Below are 19,152 nucleotides of genomic sequence, written 5' to 3' on the forward strand. Positions count from 1 at the left end.
CTTCGCCGCGGTCAGAGCCGCGGCCTTTGCTGCCTTCTTCGGGGCTGGGAGTGCCCCCAATGTTGTCCTCTTCTTCGCGGCATTAGGCCGCAAGCCCCAGTGCCATCCGGCGGCTGGAGCCGCCCCCGGGGCTCCCCGCAGTGGCTGGAGCTGCTGCCGACGTCAGGGCCTGCTCCTCAGGCCCTGCCCTGCATCTGACGTACAGACGCTGTGCAGGCCGCTGGCCATGGTCCTGCACAGCTTCCTGCACTTTCCTTCTAGACGCACGGCCGCGTCTTCTCTCTGCATTTAAAGGGCCAGACACAGGAAGTGTCTGGGGGCCCCCCCCTTGATGACTGTTTCCTGCTCAGCCCTATAAAGGGCTGCTCCGTCCATTGTTCCTGGCCTTGCATCTACGTCGTCTCTTCACTCTGGAGGCTCCTGCCTGCCAGAGTCCGTGTAAGGTCTTCTTCTCATGGAGCTCCTCATCATGATGTCTTCTTGTTCTTCCATGTCATGTCTTCGTGCCTGGGGTCCTCGTCCAGGTGTCTTCATCCTCTGCGTCCTGGTGTTCCTGCCTTCCTTGATGTTCCTTCCTACGCCATGCCTCGTCTTTGCTCTCGAGCCTTCTGGTACCGGTAGGCGAGGGGTCCCTCAGATGCAGTACTCCTGAGTGGACTGGCCTGCCGGTGGATGGTTGTCCTGTGCTCCTGAGCCGTCAAGTCCTGATGTGTGTTCCTGTGCTGTCCCACTCCCGTCGTGGCCCGTGACCGGTCTGCAAGGGCTGTGTGGGGCGCGTAACGGACGGGGTGGTCCGCGGCTCAGTCCCGCGGGTGGCCTGAGTGGGGCACCCTGAGAGACAGTGCCAATGTCCATGCCTCGTGTTGCCTTTGTGGATGTCAAGAGTCTCGTCTGGATGCCGTCCGCATCGATCCCAAGTGTCTACGTCATGGATGCCGTTGCATCAGCCTTGTGTCCTCGCCATGGATGCCGTTGCATCAACCCCGAGTCTTCGTGCCTTGTGATGCCGTCGCATCGATCCACAGTCATGTCTTCATGTCGGGGCCCATCTGCCCTCGGCCTCCGGCCGGGCCTGCTGCTCGCGGCGGGTCCGGGGGGGCCCGGAATGGTCGGGGGACCATTCATCTTCCAACATCTTCGGATGTTTGGCCATGGGAGCTTGCCGGCCTGGCGGAGGGCAGACCGTCAGCCATGCGGGGCCACCGTCAACCCTTGGCTCGGTTCAGAGGGTCTGGGTTGGGCTGAGGCCCACGGGCACACGAAACCACCCAAAGACAACAGAATGCAAGGCCATGTGCCCGACAGTGGTTTTCGCCGATGGATCCGCCTTATTCCTTGTCTTATCTTGTTCCTGGACTGTGATGGGACTGGAAAAACCTTTTCAGGACTTTATGTGTACGACCTACTGGAGGCGCCAGTTTTGCAATAGTCACGACCTGCTGGAGGCGCCAGCTGTCTGGATTCTTTTTTTAACGACCTGCAGGAGGCGCCTGCTCCAGACTTTTTGTCATCTTGCTGCCAGATTGGGGTTTTACGACCTGCAGGAGGCGCCTGCACCCCCACTGGTTTTGCTGGTTTTCTTTTGCCCACCCTGGGTTCCCTCCCCCAGGTCTTCTTGGTGTTTCTTGGTGCTTCTTGTCTTGGTCCTTGCTTGTTGCTCATTTATCTGTCTTGTATGGTTCGTGCTGTGTGTGTTGGTTGCTTGTGTGTTTGTTTTCCTCTTGTTTTCTTTCCTGCTTGTTGGGTTCCGCTTGTGTGTTCCCCGTTGTAAGGAATGAGGTAAGCGACAATAAGGTAAAAGTAAAATAATATGTTTATTGATATACAGTCTTAACAATTCTAAGCATTAAGATATACAGTTCTAAGCATTAAAAATACTGCTAAGCATATACATCTGTATCCGTGCACTGTATTTCAGCCAATACTCACAACACCCTTTTAATCATCCGCCTGGCAGGGAGAGAGCACATCACAGGCAAAAGGGGTCCCGTCACTTTGTACGTCTACAAAGGACAAACGCATCACTTTGCATGCCAGCAAAGTAAGAGCAAGTTTCTCGCTCTCTCAGTTTTTCAGCCATAGCTGTTTGTCTTTTATAGCCTAATGTAAACAAGTGTGCGTGCCAAACTAGACTGTGTGTATGTGGGACAGGATTACTCACTATCCTAGCAACAGTCCCAGTCTAAACTATGCATTCCAGACTCAAGGATGGATGGTCAGGTCTCTGGGCCGAATGTCAGTGCTGCAGCTGATTCTGCAGTTTCCCTTACACTCCACCCCTTGAGTAATCATGTCCTGAAATCCACAGCAGTGGAAGAGGCTATATAGTAAGAGGGTATGGTCGACTTAATTGATGAACATGATAGGTGAGATAACAGGTACAGAGGTAACACAGGATACAAATAAACATGACAAGTATGATAGGGTGTAGGAGCCAATTTAACATAGCGGAGCGACCGGTCGTCAGTGATTTTGTGACTCAAAGAATGAAGATGTTCAGCTACAAATAGAGTTTTAAGTGACACAATATCTATAGACTTATTTAAGCAGGCTAATATGTGCTGTAATTAATGAGAGGCAGTGTGCTAATCTATATTTACATTGGTCAGAACAATGTGTAAACATGCATTAAACACTGGTCCTTTTAGGACTAGCAAATATAGAAAAACAAGGGCTACTACCAGATTTGCAAGAAAAAGCTCCCTCTGTGTAATGGGTCAGAATATCCTCATCAATACCTAAGCCCCATCTAAACTGCATGGCCCTGGAGTTTAACTGTCACAGAGATCTGCCCAATTGAAAACAGTAGCAAGGCGTGCCTGTGGCCTGCCAGAAGTGTCCACAGTGATTGGTCTCAGTATCTTCTGTCATCCATTGCGATCTCCATTCTTGTTGTATGTGGTTGGCCTCTCTGATTTCTGGGGGACACCCAGCTCATCAGGATATATATATAGGCCACCTTTCATTGATTATCCAGCATCAGGCCTACTGCGCTCAGTATAGCCTGCATCCATATGTGCAGTTATTTGGGTGCCTCTCCACCCCTCGATGAAGTATCGTCTTAGGTCCTTGCTCAACAGCATCTCCCACTGGTAGCATGCAGCCTGCTAATCTCCTTATCTTTTAGGTATCTGGAACAGTTAAACTCAGGTGTAGTACATACTCTCCCACCCCCTGGTGGTGCCAAAAAAAAAAAAAAACAACAACAAAAATTCCTGTTTCAAAAATCTATTCTAGGGCTTTCTAAAAAAAAATTACTGTCTGAACCATTAACACAGAGAAGAGCAACTACAGAGCAATAAAACTGCATCAATTCAGTATCATTCAAAATAGTAATAATTGCAAGTAACAGTGTGACTAGGTATTACTGAGTGTATCACAATCATACTTCATCATGATAATCAGTTATTATATTTCAAAGAGATATACATATTACTTAAAAACATTGTCTAAGTAAGGCCACCCCCATGGAACAAGGAAATTCTGAGCACTTCAGTCCATAAAATGAAAGATTCAAGGTATCTTCTGTGGCAAAGGGTGGGATAACTTCAAGCTATGAGGTCAATGACAAATGATGTGAATATGTCTCGCAGCACAGCACTCTGGAAGCTGTCCTCGAAGTACAGCCTCTGCACTCTCATCACTAATTAAGATGAATAAAAACTGAAATTAAGTAAATAAGAAACTCTACAATAAACATCAATAACTTCTGGTATGCAATAATCCCTATATACACTATTCATATGGATATCCAATATTATTTTATCATAAGTCAAAGAAACAGCTACATAATATCTAATCCCTTCTTTGTTTCCCCACTTTCCTATAAAGTAACACAATATTCAGACAAAAGCAACCCAGATGCTTAGACATCCTTTCACTCAAACTGTCACACATCTATTCATTGCACAAAAGACAAAACAACAATTAACACATATTGTGAGCTCAAAAATTAAATCAAAAAGTGGCCAGGGTAAAACAAAAATCAGAATTCTGTTTAAAATTGAAAAAGAAAATAAAATCTAGCATACAACAAAATTATTAGAGTGAAAAATCTTTTCTTTTTAACCTTGGAGAATAAATTCCGTATCTCTGCCATCAGTGATGGGGAAAAAACCTCGTTCACTTCTGGGAAACAGCAAAACTGTTAATAAAAGCAATTGGAATTTGCAAGGAAAAGCTTGTGGGGTTGTTTTACTGGCTAGATCCACCTTCAAGCCTGCTCAGCTTCTTAAAAGTTTGTTGACAGGGTCTACGGGATGGCCCCCCTGCTTGGAGTGGAGAATTACTGACAGCATCACTTGAACCTTTACCTAAACTAATGATGGGAAAGTACTGTTATCTGGTATACTAGGTCTTGAGCTAGAGACAGCTCGCTTACACAAACTGCGGCTGCGCTGACTCAGAATTGTGTTTTCGTAGTAGGGAAGACAAATACATTCCGTTCTGTTGGGTAAAACTGTACTTGCAAGTAAACAAAAGTCACCCCTTAGCATAATATACTCTAAAACATTATTAAAACATTTTGTCCATAAAACTTTAGCAGTGACTGCTTCACTTAAATGACGTCAGAAGCTATTGTGTATTCAATGCACTTTTCTAAAGCCAGTAAACTCTGTCTTCATCTATACACAATGGAACATGTACAACACATAATGACATAGAAACAGAACACATAGGGGCGGATTTTAAGAGCCCTGCTCGCCTAAATCCGCCCTGCGCGCCTAAATCCGCCCAAATCCGGGCGGATTTAGGCGAGCAGGGCCCTGCGCGCCGGTGAGCCTATTTTACATAGGCCTACCGGCGCGCGCAGAGCCCCGGGACTCGCGTAAGTCCCGGGGTTTTCTGAGGGGGGCGGGCCCGAACCGCGCAGCGTTTTTGGGGCGTGTCGGGAGCATTCCGGGGGCGGGCCCGGGGGCATGGCTACAGCCCGGGGCGGTCCGGGGGTGTGGCCACGCCCTCCGGACCCGCCCCCAGGTCGCGTCCCGGCGCGCTAGCGGCCCGCTGGCGCGCGGGGATTTACGTCTCCCTCCGGGAGGCGTAAATCCCCAACAAAGGTAAGGGGGGGGGGTTTAGACAGGGCCGGGCGGGTAGGTTAGGTAGGGGAAGGGAGAGGAAGGTGAGGGGAGGGCAAAAGAAAGTTCCCTCCGAGGCCGCTCCGATTTCGGAGCGGCCTCGGAGGGAACGGGGGTAGGCTGCATGGCTCGGCACGCGCCGGCTATACGGAATTGATAGCCTTGTGCGCGCCGATCCAGGATTTTAACGGATACGCGCGGCTACGTGCGTATCTACTAAAATCCCACGTACTTTTGCTTGCGCCTGATGCGCCAGCAAAAGTACGCCAAATCGCGCGGTTTGAAAATCTACCCCATAATGACAGAGAACCACAGACAGAAAACAATTATCGAACATTAGAGCTCAAAAAGTAGGCCTTTTTAAAAGTAAAAACAAAAATCTTTGGATCCAAAATTAAGCAAAAATCAGAATTTTTAAAACAGATCTGTTCAGAAAAAAAAAAAATCTAGGAGAAAGAAAAATCCGCAGCTTCCTATACAGCAGCTTTTATTCTTGTAAATCTGTAAAAGAAAAATCTCACATACAAAGAGAGGTTAATTGTAATCTTTTAAATCACAGTACAAAGTATTAAATGGCGAGCTATAAGTAACTGAGCAGCACCATTAAGGTTAAAAATCACTACTTTGATTATCTTCTAACTAAAAGATTTTAATTGCTTAATCACGGAAACCAGAATTGTTTACATTCCTTCAAGTTTAGTCATGTGGGATAGATGGGAGAAAGGGGAAATGAAAAAAAGTTTATGAGACAAATCTCTCCCTGCTTCTGTAAAATCGTTTTGCTCAACCTATAGCTGCCCAATTAAAATATTACAAGCTTTTCATTAGGTTATCAGCTGAGGCCACATACCCCATTGTTTAAGTAAGTATTGGGTGTGCCACATAGTAGAAGGACTGGGGTCAGCCACCCCCAACTTAATCTGCGGGCCTGCTGGGAAGGGAAGGTAAATACTGAATGTAAAATCCAGGGGTTTGTACAATTTTTTGCTGTATGTCCTTTTCTCCTGCATCAATAACAAATGCCACGAAACTTTTAACTAAATACAGGCCTTCCCTTTAACATCCTGTCACAGATGCATGCAGTGGCGAAATTCTCACTCCCCCCTCTTCTGGATCATTTGCTCCTCTGTTCGCAGTGGTGTTTATATTACCTTCTTTTTCATTCTTATAATCAGAGGAGGATTTGGGTTTACGGTGTTCCCAAAGGATTTCTAATTCTTCTTCTTCAAGTAACTATTAGAACAGGGTAATTTCAGACTTTAAAATTTCATTCTGAGTACTAGCAATTTTTAGCTTCTCATTTAAATCAGTCTCACACTGCTCATAGCATTGTCTATCTTCTGCCAAAAAAAAAAATAATTCTCCAGTTTTAGCCATTTACAGTTTTCTTGTCTCAACCTATCTGTCAATATCTTAAGGCGTTGTGACCAAGCATTTAATAGTCATATTAAGGCTATGCTCTGCTTATTCTTATTTTCTATATCATGAAAAGAATTTAATTCTGCTAAGACATTAGAATGCTTTTTCTTAGTTTCTGCTTTTAATTCACGATTCGTTGCTACATTCCGCCAAGTGTTCGATGAACCTGGAAGACTGGCTACCGCTTCATCTGAACTACTAAATCTACGCCAAGGTTCCCGTACGTTGGCAGATTTTGCCATTGAATTTCGGACACTGGCCTCCGAGGTAGGATGGCAATCGGACTGCCTGAGGGGCATTTTTCTTGAAGGCTTATCTCCCCGCATCAAGGACGAACTTGTGGGTAGAGATCTTCCTGAGGATCTAGATTCGTTGATCGACCTGGCAGGCCGTATTGATCGACGAATCCAACAGAGGGCCAAAGAAACAAGATCCTCTCATCGAATGTTTTCCTTGGCTCCCAATTTCTCCCGTCCTTTGGTGACTCCCGGCACGGCTGAAGTTCCAACGGAGACAAAAGAAGAACCTATGCAGTTGGGAAGAAGTCGGCTGACGGTAGAGGAGAAACAACGTTGAAGGAGGCTGGGGCTGTGTCTATACTGCGGCAACCGAGGACACCTTCTTGCTCAGTGTCCCGAGCGCCCGGGAAACTACCGGTCCTAGGTGTCTCAGAGGGGCAGACCCTAGGGAGTAATCTTGCTCCTCAATTTGTAGTACCTGTGATGCTTCAATGTGATGCGGGGCCTTTCACCACCCAGGCCCTGGTTGATTCCGGAGCCGGAGGAAACTTCATTCTGGCAGAACTGGTCCATCAATTACAGATTCCGACTTGCCCTCGTAAGACACCACTATTTATTTCTTCCATCCGTAGCAAGAACCTTCCTGGACGGATTACCTCCTGCACTGCGCCTTTACTCCTCCTCACCAGAGTGTTGCACCACGAGAAAATTTCTTTTTTTGTCCTGGAAAAAGCCATCCACCCAGTGGTACTGGGTCTGCCCTGGTTACAACGACATTCCCCTACCATTGATTGGGGTACTCTCCAAATTGCGGCATGGGGTCCAGACTGCCATGGGACTTGTATCCAATGGACACATCAACCTGCAATTCCAGTAACCACCACTAAGATGGCTATACCACCTCAATACTCCGAGTTTGTGGATGTTTTTTCTAAAGAGAAGGCAGAGATCCTACCCTGTCATCGAAGGTTCGATTGTGCGATCGACTTACTCCCTGACGCCATTCCTCCTAGGGGGCGGATTTATCCACAATCGGGTACAGAGTCTCAGGCCATGTCAGATTACATTAAGGAGAACCTCGCACGAGGATTCATTCGTCCTTCCACGTCCCCGGCAGGAGCGGGGTTTTTCTTCGTACCCAAGAAAGACGGGTCGTTAAGACCATGTATAGACTACAGGGGTCTTAACACCATCACTCACAAGGACCGTTACCCCCTTCCTCTGATACCTGAATTACTAGACCAATTGCACGATGCTAAAGTCTTCTCGAAACTGGACTTGCGTGGAGCATATAACTTGGTTCGAATCAAACCTGGGGATGAGTGGAAGACCGCTTTTAATACTCGTAATGGCCACTATGAATACCTCGTTATGCCTTTTGGATTGTAACGCACCTGCGGTTTTTCAGAACCTTATGAACGAAGTTTTTCGGGACATGCTATATAAACAAGTGATCGTTTACCTTGATGATATCCTCGTTTACTCTAAGGATCTGAACACGCATCGCAAAGATGTTAAACTAGTCCTACAACGTCTAAGGGAGAATCAGCTGTTTGTAAAACTAGAGAAATGTCTCTTCGAGAAACAAGCTATACCTTTCTTAGGTTTATTATATCCACCACAGTGTTTCAGATGGACCCGGAGAAGGTGGCCAGTATTCGAGACTGGCCACAGCCCAGGGGACTTTGAGCCAGACAGCGGTTTCTTGGATTTTCCAATTTTTACCGGAACTTTATCCCACATTATTCACACATTATAGCTCCGATTACCACTTTGACCAGAAAGGGGGCTGATACCAAGAAATGGTCTCAGGAGGCAATACAAGCATTTAAGGATATCAAGATGGCCTTTTTACAAGAACCGTGTCTCCGTCATCCGAACCCCAATCGTCCGTTTATCGTTGAGGTGGACGCATCCAAGGTAGCAGTTGGTGCAATCCTCAGTCAGTATTCAGATCGAGGGGCATTAATTCCCTGTTCTTTTTTCTCTCGTAAGTTTTCACCTGCAGAGAAGAACTATGGAATCGGTGATAAGGAATTGCTGGCTATCAAGATGGCTTTGGAAGAATGGAGACAGAGGCTGGAAAGGGCGCAACACACCTTCACAGTTTTCACCGACCACAAGAATTTGGAATATCTTAACAGAGCTCAGCATCTCAACCCTCGCCAAGCCCGCTGGTCATTATTCTTCTCGCGTTTTGACTTCATCCTCCGGTATCGTCCAGCGGCTAAGAATGGGCAGGCGGATACCTTTTCCAGATCCTTCGAGGTCGAAGATTCACCAGAGACTCTTAACCACATTATTGACCCCCACCAAACTTATGCTAGCGGTCACTGAGACGGTACCCCCCGGGAAAACTGTAGTACCTCTCAAACTACGCCCCAAAGTACTTTCATGGGCACATGACTCGCTGTCTGCAGGACATCCCGGGAGAGCACGAACCTGGGAACTACTTGCCTGCTACTACTGGTGGCCCCAGATGAAGGGGGATGTACGAGTTTATGTTTCCTCTTGTCCTAAGTGTGCTCAGCAGAAGCCATTACCTGGTCGACCCTGGGGCATCCTCCAACCCCTTCCACCTCCTCAAGAGCCATGGACCCACATTTCCACGGACTTCGTAGTCGACTTGCCTACTTCTGGGGGGAATCAGGTAATTGGGTCGTTGTCGACCGTTTCTCAAAGATGGTCCACTTTATGCCCTTACCCAAATTGCCTTCTGCTCCTGAATTGGCGGACCTCTTCGCCTCGCATATTTTTTGGCTCCACGGTCTTCCTCTTCACATCACTTCTGACAGAGGACTTCAGTTCACAGCTAAATTCTGGAACGCGCTTTGTAAGAAGTTCGGCATCCAATTGGACTTTACCACTGCTTTCCATCCGCAGGGGAATGGTCAGGCAGAACGGGTCAATAGAGGGTTAAAATTATTCTTACCCCTTTTTGTGAACCATTGTCAGGATGATTGGGCCAGTCTTCTACCCTGGGCCGAATTCTCACATAACTCTCATGTACATTCTGCCACTGGGCAATCTCCTTTCCAAATTGTTTTTGGTAAACAACCTCGACCTCCACTACCTCTATCACTTACAGTAGCTTCACCAGCAGCTCAACATTTGGCTCAGCGACTCCATGAACTTTGGGAAGCCACCAACGCTCGCCTTCGCAGGGCAGTCGAGGCCGCGAAATGGATGTCAGACAAGCATTGCCGTCCCGCTCCGCAATTTCTTACGGGAGATCGGGTTTGGCTTTCCACCCGTCATCTGCGCCTCCGGGTTCCGTCCATGCGACTGGCTCCCAGATACATCGGACCCTTCCTTATCAGTAGACGTCTGGGTCCGGTAACCTATCAACTACGACTTCCTACTAGTCTTCGCATCCACAATTCTTTTCACGTTTCTCTACTTAAGCCTCTGACTTCCTCTCCTTTCCATAAGACTCCGTGTCAGACCCCTACCGTCGAGTCAGCTGAGGATGCCATCTATCAAGTACGAGAGATTCTGGACATTCGGCGCCACCATAGATGATGGGAGTACTTGATCGCTTGGGAGGGCTTTGGTCCTGAGGAAAACTCATGGGAACCAGCAGCAAATATATTGGATAAATCTTTGCTTCATCTCTTTCATCTTACGCATCCTGAGAAACCAGGCCCGTCCAGGAGGGGGCGTAAGAGGGGGGGTACTGTTGTGAACCCCGGTCGCGTGCAAACGCGATCGGGCTCCCCTACCTCCTCCAGCCAGGCCGGCTCGGGTCCCCTTCCCAGCGGTCCGCGGCGCACGGGCCTCGGCATCAAGATGGCCTCCCTCCGAGGAGCAGCGTCGTCAGGCCTGCGGTTAGCCCCGCCTCTTAAAGGGGCCGGGACACAGAGTAGGGGCCAGTCCCGGAAGAAGACGTCAGCAAGGAGGGATATTTAAGTCGCCTGCAGTGAAGGACTGATTGCCTTCACAACAGGTCTGGTGGTTGTTTTGTTCTGGTGCTGCGGTTTTCCTGTTTTGACTCCTGCTTGCCTTGACCCTGCCTTGCCTGCTGCCTGCCCGGACCTCGGATTGGACTCTGACTTTGCCTTGCCTGCCACCTGCCTAGACCTCGGATTGGACTCTGACTTTGCCTTGCCTGCCGCCTGCCTGGACCTCGGATTGGACTCTGACTTTGCCTTGCCTGCCGCCTGCCTGGACCTCGGATTGGACTCTGACTTTGCCTTGCCTGCCGCCTCCCTGGACCTCGGATTGGACTCTGACTTTGCCTTGCCTGCCACCTACCTGGACCTCGGATCGGACTCTGACTTTGCCTTGCCTGCTGCCTGCCCGGACCTCGGATTGGACTCTGACCTTGCCTTGCCTGCTGCCTGCCCGGACCTCAGATTGGACTCTGACTTTGCTTAGCCTGCCGCCTGCCTGGACCTCAGATTGGACACTGATCCCTGCCTGGAACCAGGACGCTGTATCTGGTTGTCTTTGGCCTGTACCCGGTTCACGCTGAGGCCTAGCATAGGGTACTGAGGGGTTTCGGTACCGGGACTTCCACCTTCCAGAGACGAAAGGCACCTAGTTTCCTCAGGTGGGTGACTTTTACTCTGGGTCAAGGGTCCACAAACATAACACTTATTGGTTCTACCAGAATAAGTCTAAACCTCCCTACCGGGTTATTGATTGAATATGTAAACCGTAAAGATAGATCCTTGTGTTCTGAATCACGGTATATAAGAAATGCATAAATAAATAAAATAAATAAATACCGGGTCCTTCCCTGTTACATATGCTCCCAGTCCATACGTTCTATCTACTATGATGTTAGAGTACTCGGGCCCATTCTCTTCCAGATTTCTGGTTTCACTGTTACGGAAGTGCTAGGAGAACGGTTCCACTTTCCAGGGGATTGTGTGTCCTTGGACCACGGCTCAACCCCAGAGGAACTCCGAAGAGGTGCCGAGGCAGGTGAGGAATGCCCGAGCATGGGCTGGACAGGAGTGAGGCTGGAGTGAAGACAGACAATGGAATCCGGAGCAGGGACAGGGCTGGAGCGAAGACAAGGATGACTAAAGGTACTGACCCTCCACCAGACTTGCACGCTTCAGGAAGACCAACAACGCAATGGTGATCTTTGAACAGTCCTCCGACCATTCCAAGCCCTTTCGGACCTGCCGCTGGGTAACGGCAAGAAGCGGCAGGCCGGACGGAGGTCAGGGCAAACGGAGACCAAAACATGAAGATTCAGACGAAGACTCAGGCAAAGGCGCAGGTACTTGGACGAAGACTGAAGACAAGGTACGGTAGACGAGGAGACAGGAGCGAGGTTCTGTAGACAAGGAATCAGGATCAAGAGCTGGGTTGAGACTGCGATGCAGCGCACTCTACACAGCCCACCCACGGGGCTGGTCGCAACCACGCTGGAACCAACAAAGATTCCAGACGAAATAGTGGAATAACTGAGAAGAGCATGTTGCAGAAACTGTAGTGGCCTGCACCAGAGCGTGCCCTACACAGCCGCCAGCAGCTGGCCGTGGACCATGCTGGTATGGTACAGGTTCTGGCAGAGCCTTTAATATGGACGGAGCAGGCACATGGAATCCAAGGGCCAGCAAAGTTCAAGACACAGGACCAAGACAGGACTTGGCTTCAAGCAAGGATTACCCTCTGGAGGCTTGAGCTGTGGTAGTGAGGAAGGCATTGTACCACGAAGCACCCTACTCAGTCCACCCAATGGGTTGTCGAGGACCATGACATGGCACACCAGGAAAGGTGGCGAAGAGAAACCAGGAGTTCAGGACAACTGGACTGGATCACGGACATCAAGATCAGGAGACTGATATCAGGACTGGATCACAGACATCAGGAACGGAGGACGGACATCTGAACTGGATCATGAACATCAGGAACTGGAAGACAGGCATCAGGACTGACCATGGACATCAGGAGTAGAGGTCGGACATCAGGAACGGATCACGGACTTCAGGACGAGACATGGAGCTCCAACAGGAAACAAAGAATACAGGACCTTGAAGAAGAGCTGGAACAGAGAAGACTCCTGGAGCAACAGACAGGAACATCCAGGAGCAACTAATTCCTTGTGAAGGCAAAGCTGGACTGAATGCTGAGCCCTTTTGTAGGGCTGAAGAGGACTACGCCCAGGGAGGAGCTTGCAGGGGCCACACCTGGCTGGCCCTTTAAATGCAGAGTAGAGGCGCAAGCCCACGCCTAAGGAGAACTGGAGAAGAGAGCAGGGATGTGGTGGCGTCCCCTGCCACGTGGAAGGCCCGAAGAAGAGAAGAACAAGCTGCAGGAGCGGCTCCTTGCCGTGAAGAAGGAAGGCAGGCTGCAGGCACCGACAGGGACGGCTTCCCTGCCGGCTGAAGACCCTGGAAGTGGCGAGGATGGTTCCCTGCTGTCTGAGGGCCTCAGGAGTGGCTCCAGCCACGAAGACTGAAGAGAAAACACAGGCAGGTTGCAGGCACCGGCAGGGACAACCTCCCTGCCGGGCAAGGACCTCGGGAGCGGCTCCAGCCGCGAAGACTGAAGCGTCGGGGAGCAGGAGCGGCATCGGCCGTGAAAGGAGGCTCCCGGCGGGGCTCAGCCCTGCCACGTAGGGCAGAAGATGGCCGCAGCCTCTGGGCAACGTGGGACAGCGGTGGCGGCGGACTGCCGCGCTTCGGCTGCAATCAGCTGAGAGGCAGGTAGGGGGCCTGCTCACGCTCGTCGCAGGCAGTTTCATAACATTCACTGTTAATATTAGAGGGTTGCACTTTAAGTTCTCACATTCATGACTGACTCTCCCCCTTATTAGACTTATTGCCTTTCTTAAGGGTTTGTCTCGTGCAAATCCAGGCATCCAATCATTAAATCCTGTTGCCCACCATACATTTCTCCAGCCTGGGCATGGTGCTTCCCCGAACATAAGGGTTGAGGCCCCCGAACTTGCTGATTCTGGGCACATATCTATATCAGAACTACTCATTCTCCTCTGGGCGTCTAAGGACCCACAATCCAATATCAAGCAGGCATCAAAGATTAGGGTGTATGGATCATCTGCCATGGTCCCATTGAACCACCGTTTTACTGGGTACCCACCACTCTCAAGCCACTTGTCCTGGCTCTGCAGCCAGTTGCTCTGGGCCCGTTTGGGTATCCATCAAAACAATAGAACAAGTATCCATATCATCATCATCCCCTTTTTCCTGTTTACACCACCCCTGTTTACACACACACCAGAGGACGGCTGTTAATAAAGCTAGCACCCCTATTTCCAGCCCTTCCTCCCACATAGAGCTAGAAATTGTCAGTGGATTTTCTTAAGAAAAAGGTCGCCCAATTGCCCCTATAATAGCAAACAATTTGTCCACATAATTCAGCTCAAAGAATTCAACAGCCCCCTCCCCCTTTTTCTTAGAAAATACCACAGGTGCCTTCTACCTTCTGGGTTCTCATAAGTGATGTATCAGAATGTTACCAGTTCCCCAGTGTTAGGTCTAATCAATGACACTTCCCCTTGTTCTATTCTTAATCTTTCCACTTCACAAAACTCCCCCTCCCACAATATAAATGTCCCTGGCCCAGTTGTCCATGTATCAATTAAGGGTACACACAGAATATCAAACCTCGTCACTGGGTCCCAGGCAGGATCATCTGGGCCTGGATCCCAGCCCCAAGGAACATTCGGCTGATTTGTTGCGGTCTCTGCCGCTTCCCCTTCGCGAGGTCTGAACAGTGCCTACCTCCACTGCTGGAAACGCCGCATCCCGCGGTGCTGGGACTCCGACAACTCTGCCAGTTCCACGTGGCGGCCGCCATTGCTTGCCCGTCTCCCCGCTGCCTCGCGCGCGCGTGAGGACGCCCACTTTGTGCGCACAGCTCCCGGAAGTCTGGCTCCACCTGTGCTAATGACGCCACGCCCTAAGCCTGATATAACCGGCGTCCGGACTCCTTCTCCTTGCCTTGCAACGAGGTTCACTACTGCCTAGTAGTTCTGAGTTGTGCTTCGTCTGTTCCTCGTTCCTGACTTGACCTTTGGATTACCTTTGACTTCGCTTCAGCCTGCCGCCTGCCTCCGACCTTGGTCCGTTCCCGACTTCGCTTCAGCCTGCCGCCTGCCTCAGACCTTGGTCCGTTCCTGACTTCGCTTCAGCCTGCCGCCTGCCTCAGACCTTGGTCTGTTCCTGACTTCGCTTCAGCCTGCTGCCTGCCTCAGACCTTGGTCCGTTTCCGACTTCGCTACAACCTGCTTCAGCCTACTTCCAGCTACAGACTCCGTTCCAGTCTACAGCCTGCTTCAGTCCACAGCCTGCGGCAGACTCCGTTCCAGTCTACAGCCTGTTCCAGTCCACAGTCTGCTTCCGATTCTATCTAAGTCTTCAGCCTGCTCCAGGCCCAACGTTCTACAGACCCTGCCTCACTGTCCGGTTTGCTACATGTATCGCTGCCGCCCGCTGCCCTGTCATCAGCTGGCCTTTGACCTGTACTGCCGGTACACGGACTACCTTTCACTCTGGACTTTCCATACTACACTCCCAGCCCAGGCTTTATCTCCTATTGGACTTTGAGCATATACCCCAAGTCCCAAGGTTCCAGGACCCTACGGGCTCCTCCTGGGGGGTTCCTGGTTCCCGGGTGAACACCGCCAGCCTGTGGCTCCGCCTCCCGGCCTACCCTGTCATCCTAGGTGGGCCGTCCCAAGGGTCCACTACCCTGCCTGCAGTACCCAACTGCAACAGTTTGCAAGGCCATGGACTCGGCGGACGTACCTGAAGACCAGGGCTATAGCACACTTGCCCTGCTTGGTTCCTTGCGACGGGCCGTGGACCTCATCGACACCAGTCCCTTCCCTATGGATGTTCCTGGTTCTTCCGGACCCCAGTACGATCTGGAACTACGCTTCCAGCAGCTACAGCACTGTATCGACACGCTTACTGCTACTGTGGAACAGCTGGTGTCCCGTCTAGAGGTCTCTCCTTCTGAACCGTCCCCAGCCTCTGTGACTCTGTTGCCCATGCCTACCCGGTATGCCGGAGATCCCAAGACTTGCTGTGGCTTTTTAACTCAGTGCTACGTGCACTTTGCTCTCCAGCCCGCACAGTTTCCCTCAGACGCAGTTAAAGTAGCCTTCATCATCTCGTTACTGGATGGTAAGGTCCTTGACTGGGCTTCTCCCATGTGGGAGCGTCAGGATCCGTTACTACAGAATCTACAGGAATTTGCTCTTAACTTCCGTCTTGCTTTCGATGACCCTGCGCACCTAACCACCGCTGCTTCAGAGCTCTTGCATCTCAGGCAAGGGACACGCCCGGTGGCTGACTACACCATAGACTTCCGTACGCTAGCCATGAAAGTTGGCTGGCAAGATGACTGCCTACAGGGGATTTTCCTCGAGGGGCTTGCTAGTCGCATCAAGGATGAGTTGGCAGGTCAGGACCTCCCGGAAAGCTTAAATGATCTGATCGACGTCGCTGGCCGGGTGGATCGTTGCCTTCAGCAGCGGGACAAAGAGACCCGCACCTATCGGAAGGCGTCACCACAGTCATCCTCTGCCTCCAGAACCCTGGCTCCCAAGGCTCCTTCGGCTTTTGTAGACAGTGAGGAACCCATGCAGTTGGGTAGATCTCCATTGACGCATGAAGAAAGGAGAAAACGCCGCTCGTTAGGCCTTTGTCTCTATTGCGGAGACAAAGGTCACTTCCTCGCCTCATGCCCGGAACGTCCGGGACAACGACCGTGCCTAGGCTATACCGAGGAGCGACACCTAGGTGCTATAGGATCCGCTCCTCTAAGTACTCTACCCGTGACTCTGAAATACCCCGGTGGGGAACTCCAGGTCCGTGCCTTCATTGACTCTGGCGCTGAGGGGAATTTTATTGTGGCCGATCTGGTGACTCAGCTTTCCCTTCCGACCCTACAGAAGGTCCCTCCGCTGCGGATCTCCTCAATCCGAGGCACCCTGCTTCCTGGGGTCATTACCTGCTCCATGGCCCCCTTGACACTGCAAACAGGCATGTTTCACTCGGAGGAGATCTCCCTGCTTGTCTTGGAGCGAGCCGTGCACCCGTTGGTTTTGGGACTACCCTGGTTACGTCAGCACTCGCCTGTAATACAGTGGGAGGATTTTCAACTGACCCGTTGGAGTCCCTTCTGCTTCGAGCACTGCCTACATCTCCCACGACCACCTAAACCCTTGCACCTCTGCTCCTCGCATCTGCTGCCCGAGACTACTGCCAAGTCCCAATACGTGACAGAGAACCTTGTCAAGGACTTCAGTCTCCCTTCTCACTCACCTGCCGGAGCCGGTCTTGTCTTTGGGGCCAAAGATCTCCGCGCCAATGCTCTCCCCAGAACTTTTTTTCCCGAGAGGGACCAAGAACCTCCGCACTATATTCCTAATCCCAGTAAGGTTCGCCGGTCCACCTTGACGGTCCTCTCTCGTTATCACCGTTCGCCCCCGGACCCTACTTCAACAGCCATCGACGATGACCCCACCTACCAGGTGCGTCAGGTCTTGGACGTCCGCTTCCACAACCGTAGATGGGAATATCTACTGGCGTGGGAGGGCTGCGGTGATGAAGATAACACCTGGGAACCCAGCCGCAATATCCTTGACAAGAACTTATTGCAGCAGTTCCATCAGGACCACCCAGGAAAACCGTGGCCTCTCAAGAGGGACCGTAAAGGGGGGGTACTGTTGCGGTCTCTGCTGCTTCCCCTTTGCGATGTCTGAACAGTGCCTACCTCTGCTGCTGAAAACGCCGCGTCCCGTGGTGCCGGGACTCCGACAACTCTGCCAGTTCCACGTGGCGGCCGCCATTGCTTGCCCGTCTCCCCGCTGCCTCGCGCGCGCGTGAGGACGCCCACTTTGTGCGCACAGCTCCCGGATGTCTGGCTCCACCTGTGCTAATGACGCCACGCCCTAAGCCTGATATAACCGGCGTCCGGACTCCTTCTCCTTGCCTTGCAACGAGGTTCACTACTGCCTAGTAGTTCTGAGTTGCGCTTCGTCTGTTCCTCGTTCCTGACTTGACCTTTGGATTACCTTTGACTTCGCTTCAGCCTGCCGCCTGCCTCCGACCTTGGTCCGTTCCCGACTTCGCTTCAGCCTGCTGCCTGCCTCAGACCTTGGTCCGTTCCTGACTTCGCTTCAGCCTGCCGCCTGCCTCAGACCTTGGTCAGTTCCTGACTTCGCTTCAGCCTGCCGCCTGCCTCAGACCTTGGTCTGTTCCTGACTTCGCTTCAGCCTGCTGCCTGCCTCAGACCTTGGTCCGTTTCCGACTTCGCTACAACCTGCTTCAGCCTACTTCCAGCTACAGACTCCGTTCCAGTCTACAGCCTGCTTCAGTCCACAGCCTGCTTCCGTCCATAGCCAGCGGCAGACTCCGTTCCAGTCTACAGCCTGCTTCAGTCCACAGCCTGCTTCCATCCACAGCCAGCGACAGACTCCGTTCCAGTCTACAGCCTGTTCCAGTCCACAGTCTGCTTCCGATTCTATCTAAGTCTTCAGCCTGCTCCAGGCCCAGCGTTCTACAGACCCTGCCTCACTGTCCGGTTTGCTACAGGTATCGCTGCCGCCCGCTGCCCTGTCATCAGCTGGCCCTCGACCTGTACTGCCGGTACACGGACTATCTTTCACTCTGGACTTTCCATACTACACTCCCAGCCCAGGCTTTATCTCCTATTGGACTTTGAGCATATACCCCAAGTCCCAAGGTTCCAGGACCCTACGGGCTCCTCCTGGGGGGGTTCCTGGTTCCCGGGTGAACACCGCCAGCCTGTGGCTCCACCTCCCGGCCTACCCTGTCATCCTAGGTGGGCCGGCCCAAGGGTCCACTACCCTGCCTGCAGTACCCAACTGCAACATGATTATTGTTTATGTAAAACTCTTTAGTCTTTTCTAGTAATCTTTATTTTGAGTGGATCGTCTGTATTTGTTACTGTCCACTGGGGAGGGCTTGCAGGCAGTTCCATGGGTCCCTTGACTCGAGAATGGCGGGTCCACTCTCTCTCAGCTGTCCGCACAGCAGTTTCCGTGGTCAAGAGGACCTGGTATATGAACAACGACCACCTCCTTTGGTAACATCAAATGCTCCAATAACTGGGTGACCAGTTCCTCATGTACCAATTCCTTGCCTCTGCTGTTTATTAACTCCCTTTCTTTCCAAAATTTTCCAAAAGTGTGTACCTCTCCAAAGGCATACTGTGAGTCTGTGTATATCGTTCCTTCACCCAGTCATCAGCTGTAGTGCTCGATATAAGGCATACAGCTCACAGGTTTGAGCTGACCATGCACTAGATAGTCTCCCTGATTCTACTACCTCTAAGGTCTCCCCATCTACCACGGCATACCCATTATGTCGTTTCCCTTGAAGGCACCTGGATGACCCATCTACAAACAACCTTCTTCCCTTATGTAAGAGTTTATCAGCCAGGTCCATTCTAACTCTAGTCTGATA

Source organism: Rhinatrema bivittatum, chromosome 2 (assembly GCF_901001135.1).
Source record: "Rhinatrema bivittatum chromosome 2, aRhiBiv1.1, whole genome shotgun sequence".
NCBI lineage: Eukaryota > Metazoa > Chordata > Amphibia > Gymnophiona > Rhinatrematidae > Rhinatrema > Rhinatrema bivittatum.